We start from the raw sequence: 6,354 nt of genomic DNA, 5'->3' as shown, positions 1-6,354 counted from the left end.
TCTTGCAGAAGGCCATGGCGGCGCCGCCCCCTGCCCCGGCCCCGGCGGCTCCCAGCGCTCCGCGGCCCGCGCCCACCGCCGTTTCATTCAGCCCCGACTCCGCAGCGCCCGCCGCCGACCCGCCATGCACCGCGCACCACCACTTCCGCCCCCGACGCCTTCCGCTTCCGGCGCTGCTCTACACGCCGGGGGCAGGGGCCTCGGCGTCCCAGCCGCCCGGCCCCTGGGGCGGGTGTGGGAGACCCCGCCTGGCTCCGCCCCTCAATACGATCGAGTCACTGGAATCCCGGGCGGGGCTGGGGAGTCCGGGCGGCGGGGCTTGTGCTCCTTGAGGTGCGAGTAAAACCTAAGGCAGCTTCCAGAGAGTAACTCAGAAGCAAACTAGGCGCATGCCTAGGGCCCTGGGTGAAGAAGGGGTCCAGCTGTGCTTACTTTACATAATATAATTACTGAGTGAAAAAAATAATATAAACATTTCATCTTCAGCTCACGAGTTTGCCGAGGGCCCATCAAATGGTTAACCCGGCAGCTTCATTGGAATGAGTTAAAAACAGCCCTCAGGGCTGTGAAACAGGAGCTCAGTTACCAGGAGCAGCCGAACAAAGGCTGGCTCAACTGGTGGAACAGCAAGACTGTTGAAAAAGAAGAGCGGGTCCTTAGTGCATGGGAATGAAGAGTTCTGAAGGGGTCAGGTCAATTGTAATGAGCTGTGAAGTCAGTTGACTGCCTAAGTGCTGCCTGACTAGAAATGCTGTTGCCACTGCCAGGGTTTTAAACATTAGCTGGACAGGACTCCAAGGAGGGTGCAAGTGCACTAGTACCCCCCCAGGATCCGCTCCTTTCTGACAGGATCCCTACACCCTCCAGTCGCAGCTGGAGGCACTATGTGGGGGCCGTATGATGCTCAGCCGAGGTGCCCCAATATCAGCCTGGTAAGATGTGCAAACACCTACATGTGGTTAGCCCAAAGATTTCAGATAGAAGCCTGTAGTGTCTGAATCATGCCAGCCTGCAGTGCTTTCTTCTTTGGCACAGAAGAAGGGCTCTGTTATATTTCCACAGACAAAAACCAAAGTTGAAGCAAGACACTAGCAGCCTCAAGTAGTATCACAGATGTAGTTCTCGGGCTAGTAGTGATCAGACAGAGACTGTGCAGAACTCAGCCTGTGCTCCAGAACCTGCCACAGACACTGGGTAAAGACGTTGGGAACTAACCCACACAAAGCATCATGCTGCCACACTGAGAGCTTACCTCCAGCGTGGCCCCCAAAGTGTGACCCACCTATACTCAATTGTGCTCCAAATCCAGGATAGGCTGGTGAAGTTCTTCCCAGTACACCAAAGACCAAGCTCTTAAAAACAGCCACAGAGGGGCAGCATCGCCAAAGCATTTCTGAATTTGGAGCATGTCATTGGGAGAAGGTGGGAAATGAGTGCATGGAGGTGTCCTGGCCAAAACAAGTTGCTGCAGTATAAACATACCCTTAGACTCAGTGGTACCCAACCTAACTAACTAGGGCAAGTTCACACTACTCTGTAGTCAGAAGTCTGATTGTAGACATGCTCCAAGTACAGAGAGTCACAAGCATATTTAGAAAGTGTATAAGAGGCAACAAACAAGTGCAAAGGGCCAGTTCTGATGTTGGTACACTGACTAGTTGCAGAGTTTGATGAGCAAACAATTTCTTTTTTCCTGTGAAGAAATTATTTGTCCAATGACAGAGTCATGCAGGAACACAGTCAGATTATGGGTTTTTTGTATCTGGAGCTGACAGCACTTTGATAGCTCTATATGACCTTACATACTTTTAACATACACTTCCCCCTTATCATCTGCTGTCCGTTACTATGAGATGCAGGCCTTTTTCTTAAAGGGTAGTGGTCCTAGGCCCAAAAAGAAAATTGTAAGTCTCCCTCAGTTGGAGGCCACTAAGAGCGTAACAGCTATTTTCAGGGAACAATAAATGAAAAAACCAACAGACAGGACTCTTATAATAAGAGTTCAAAGGGAGAACACCAAGCAGAAAACATCAGACAGCACCCACTGCTCCTCAGCTGTGTTCATGGAGTCTGTAGACACCCCCCAGTGAAACTGCCCAGAGACATGCACGGAGGAGTAACAGAAAAACAGTCCCACAATCATAGATTTCATAGACATTTGGGCTGGAAGGGACCCCAGAGGATCATCAAGTCCAGCCCCCTGCCCAGGGGCAGAAAGTCAGTAGGGATCATAGGATCCCAGCAAGCTAAACATCCAAAAGTGTCTTGAAGGCGTTCTAAGTGGGTGCTTAAACCACCTTCAGCAGCAGGCTATTCCCAACCTTGGGGGCTCGGACAGTAAAGAAGTTCTTCCTTATGTCCAGCCTAAAACGGTCGCAGAGGAGTTTGTGACCATTCGATCTTATCATCCCTTGGTGTGCTCTGGAAACACTCAGGGTTCCCCCAAGCAGGGGCCTCATTTCTGTTCTGGTAGATGGCAAGTTTGGCCAGAGCCAGGAGGAGGCTGACTAGGAGATCCCAGGACTTGGCAGGGCCATGGTTAGGGAGTGCATAAAATAAAAGGTGTAGGGAGAAGTGCAGCCAGAACCTTAGAAAAAGGTTCCTGAGGAGGTGGCGGAGAGGCTGCAGCTTGGCACACACAAAGAAAGCATGCATCAAGCAGGATTGGATTAACCCTTTAGTGGGCCATAGGCAAACAAACTTCTGGGCCCCAGGCCAGTTGAGACCCCCCCTCCCCAACTCGGTGCTGCCAAACACAGGAGTCAGAGCTGCCACTGGGAAGCAGCCACCACCGAGGCAAGGCCAGCAGAAGGGAGGGGAAGGGAAGGGAAGGGAGGCAGATGGGGCCATTCACACCACCGCCATAGAGGGAAACACCAAGGCCCCCCCTGCAAGTTAGGGCCCTAGGCATGTGCCTAGTTTGCCTATGCGTTAATCTGGCCCTGGCACCAAGATGTCTCTCTGCTGACATGAAGGGCAGGTGTCAGGGGAGTCAGTGAAGCATGCCAGATACCTGCCCATGGAGACAGTTCCATGCAGGACCTGTCAACCAATGTCCCAAATGACTTTTGGGAATATGGGTGGAATATGGGTTGTTCCACTGGAGACTCTCACCCTTCCTGAAGGTGCCCTGCCCCTTGGAGTCTGGGCAGGCTTTGAGGGCAGCAGGGTGAGTGTGTGATGTGGAGCACAAGAATCTAGAGCTGGCAGCAGTGGGCTGTTCAGAAGCAGACCAGTTTTATATTCCCCAGCCCGCTGAGGTGGTGTGCTAGGGAATGTCATGGGACCTGTCAAGGCAGGGGCCCTAAGACAACCTCCAAAGGGTTTGGGGAATGGGCAGTAGGGCTGTGCGAAACAGCGACGTTCGATTTTGACCAGCTTTTCAACGTTTCGCAGGAACAGCGTTCCGTTTCGAATTTTGTTTCAATTCGAAACAGCTGTTCCATTCCGTTCTGTCAAAACAGGGTTGAAACGGCAAAACTGTTTTGATGTTTAGTCCATAGGATATAATGGGGAAGGTCAAAACAGCCTATAACTTTGTCATTTCTGGCCTGATTTGGATAAAACGTGTAGGAATAGTAGCCCCTGCTGAGGCCACAAAGACTACTAAGTTTCAAGGAGATGGGTGCAGGGGTTTGGGGGAAACTATACCTCAAGCTGCAGACGACCAAAACTTGTGACATGGGTGACACTGTGTGTGTTAAGGTGCAGCAGGGTGAAAGCTGCAGGCCTGTTAGCCCCTGCTGAGGCCACGAAGCCTGCCAGCTTTCAAGGAGATAGGTGCAGGGGATCTGGGACCCTGCACCTCTAGCTGCTGACAGGCAAAACTCGTGTCATGAGTGCCTGTGCAACTGTGTCTGTCTTGGGGCACAGGGAGGGGGTAAACTACTGCAGGCCTGGCTACCAGGCCCTGCTGTGGCCACAAAGCCTGCCACCTGTCAAGGAGATTGGTGCAGGGGGGTTCTGGGGCCCTGCACCCCTAGCTCCTGACAGGCAAATCTCATGACATGGGTGCTTGTGCAACTGCTGCCTCTCATCAGGCAGCAGGACTGAAGATCCCCCATCACTTGCCACAACACACCTGGGGGTAATAATTGACCACAGTATGAACATGAGACAGCAGTGCGATGCCGTAGCCAGCAGGGCCAACAATACGCTGGCATGCATCAATTGATGCATCTCCAGTAAAACCAGCAAAACCATTGCAAAGAAGTGATTCTCCTGCTCTACTCGGCTCTACTAAGTATTGGTGAGCCCGCAGCTGGAGTACTGCATCCAGTTCTGGGCTCCACACTTTAACAAGGACGTGGTAAAACTTGACAGAGTCCAGAGAAGGGCTACCCATATGATCAGAGACTTGCACGGCAACCCATATGAGGAAAGGCTGAGGGATCTGGGACTCTTCAGCCTGAAAAAGAGAAGGCTGAGAGGGAACTTGGTAGCAGCTTACCGCTACATCAGAAGCATACATCTGGGGCTCCCTTGGGGAAGACTAGGAATAATGGTCACAGTCTGGACACCCTAGTTGTGAAGTAGTTTTTCCTAACGTTGAGCCTGAAATGAGCCGGAAATGATCTTCTAGGAGTCTGTGACCATTACTCCTAGTTTTTCCCAACAGTGTCCTGGTGAACAGTTGTGGCTTAACACATATAAGTGACATGAGTTTTGCTTTCAAGATTTTGGGGGGCAGTTTCCCCGAACCCCCTGCATCTATCTCCTTGAAACTTAGCAGGGTTTGTGTCCTCAGCAGGGGCTACCATTCCTGCAAGTTTCATCCAAATAAGGCTAGAAATGACAAAGTTATAGGCTGTTTCAATCTTCCCTATTATGGCCTACAGGTGAAATGGCGAAACAGCGGTGAAACAGCGAAACATTTTGACTTGCCTTGTTTTGTTTCAAGGCTGTTTCAACCATATCTGTTCCATTTCAGTTTTGCTGTTTCAACCTCAAAACAACTTGAAACAGCGTTGAAACAAAACTCGTGGTGAAATTTCACATAGCCCTAGTGGGCAGGCAGGGACTGCCCTTGTACTGGACCTTGGTGAGATGCAGGATTCAGGGTTAGATGGACCTGTGGTCAAAACCAGTAAGGTATTTCTTACATTTTTATGTTCTCTCATGTTAAAAATATAGCACTAGTCTGGGGAAAATACAGAATTGTTGTATGTAGTTAACCAGGACCTTAGCACCAATTCTGAAGAAGGGACCATTGTTGCTGGGCAGGGAGCACAGCAACGGGTCACACAGTGACTGGGTTAGAAGAGTGGTGCTGGGCAAGGGAGGGGCAGCTCACCTCCAGAGTTAGCTGAGCTAATTTGGCCTGCTGTACCTAAAAGGTTGCTAACCCCTGGCATAAAAGATTAAATAGATTTTAAAAAGACTTTCCTTTAATTTAATGACCAACTGAATTAATTTGTCATGTGATGATTTAATGCTGGTGCTGGACAATATGCACTATTTATATATACTATAAACGCTTTTGGGTATTTACTACTAAATTGTAGTAATTGTAGTAAAATTAGTTGTTTGTCAATAAACGTTTACTCTTATTTAAACCTAAGTAACTAGTCATATTGTATCCCAGTAATATTTGCATCATGGTGGTGTTGAAAGGGAAAATTATTATCTTGGTATCTCATCCCATTCTCATAAATAAATTAAGAGTCTGTGACATAGATGTTTACACGGTCCGGTGGGTGGCAAATTGGCTTAGCGGTCACACACAGAGAGTGGTAGTAGATGGGTTGGTATCAACCTGGAAGGATTTGGGTAGTGGGATCCCACAGGGTTCGATCCATGGACCTGTGCTCTTCGATATTTTCATCAGTGACTTGGATGTGGGTGTAAAAGTGTACTCTGTCCAAGTTTGTGGCCGATACTAAATTGTGGGGTGAAGTGCACACTCAGGGGTGTAGAGAACAATTGCAGGCAGACCTGGACAGGTCAGAAGAGTGGGCAGTACACAATAGGATGCAGTACAATTAGGACAAGTGCAGAGTGCTACACCTAGGGTGCAAAAATATCCAGGACACCTACTGGCTGGGAAGTGACCCTTTCAGCCACACAGAAGCGGAAAGGGATCTCAGAGTCATAGTGGACTCCAAGATGAACATGAGTCGTCAGTGTGACGAAATCATCAGCAAAGCTAACCGCACTTTATCATGCATCAGCAGATGCATGACAAATAGATCCAAGGAGGTGATGCTTCCCTTCTTTGCAGCATTGGTCAGACCACAGTTGGAGTACTGCGTCCAGTTTTGGGTGCCGTACTTCAAGAAGGTTGTTGATAGACTCAAGAGGGTCCAAAGGAGGGCCACTCGTATGGTTAGGGACTTACAGGACAAACCCTATGAA

The sequence above is a fragment of the Gavialis gangeticus genome, unplaced genomic scaffold (genome assembly GCF_001723915.1).
Source record: "Gavialis gangeticus isolate Ggan-Ray unplaced genomic scaffold, GavGan_comp1, whole genome shotgun sequence".
Classification (NCBI taxonomy): Eukaryota; Metazoa; Chordata; order Crocodylia; family Gavialidae; genus Gavialis; species Gavialis gangeticus.
This window is presented reverse-complemented; position numbering follows the sequence as displayed.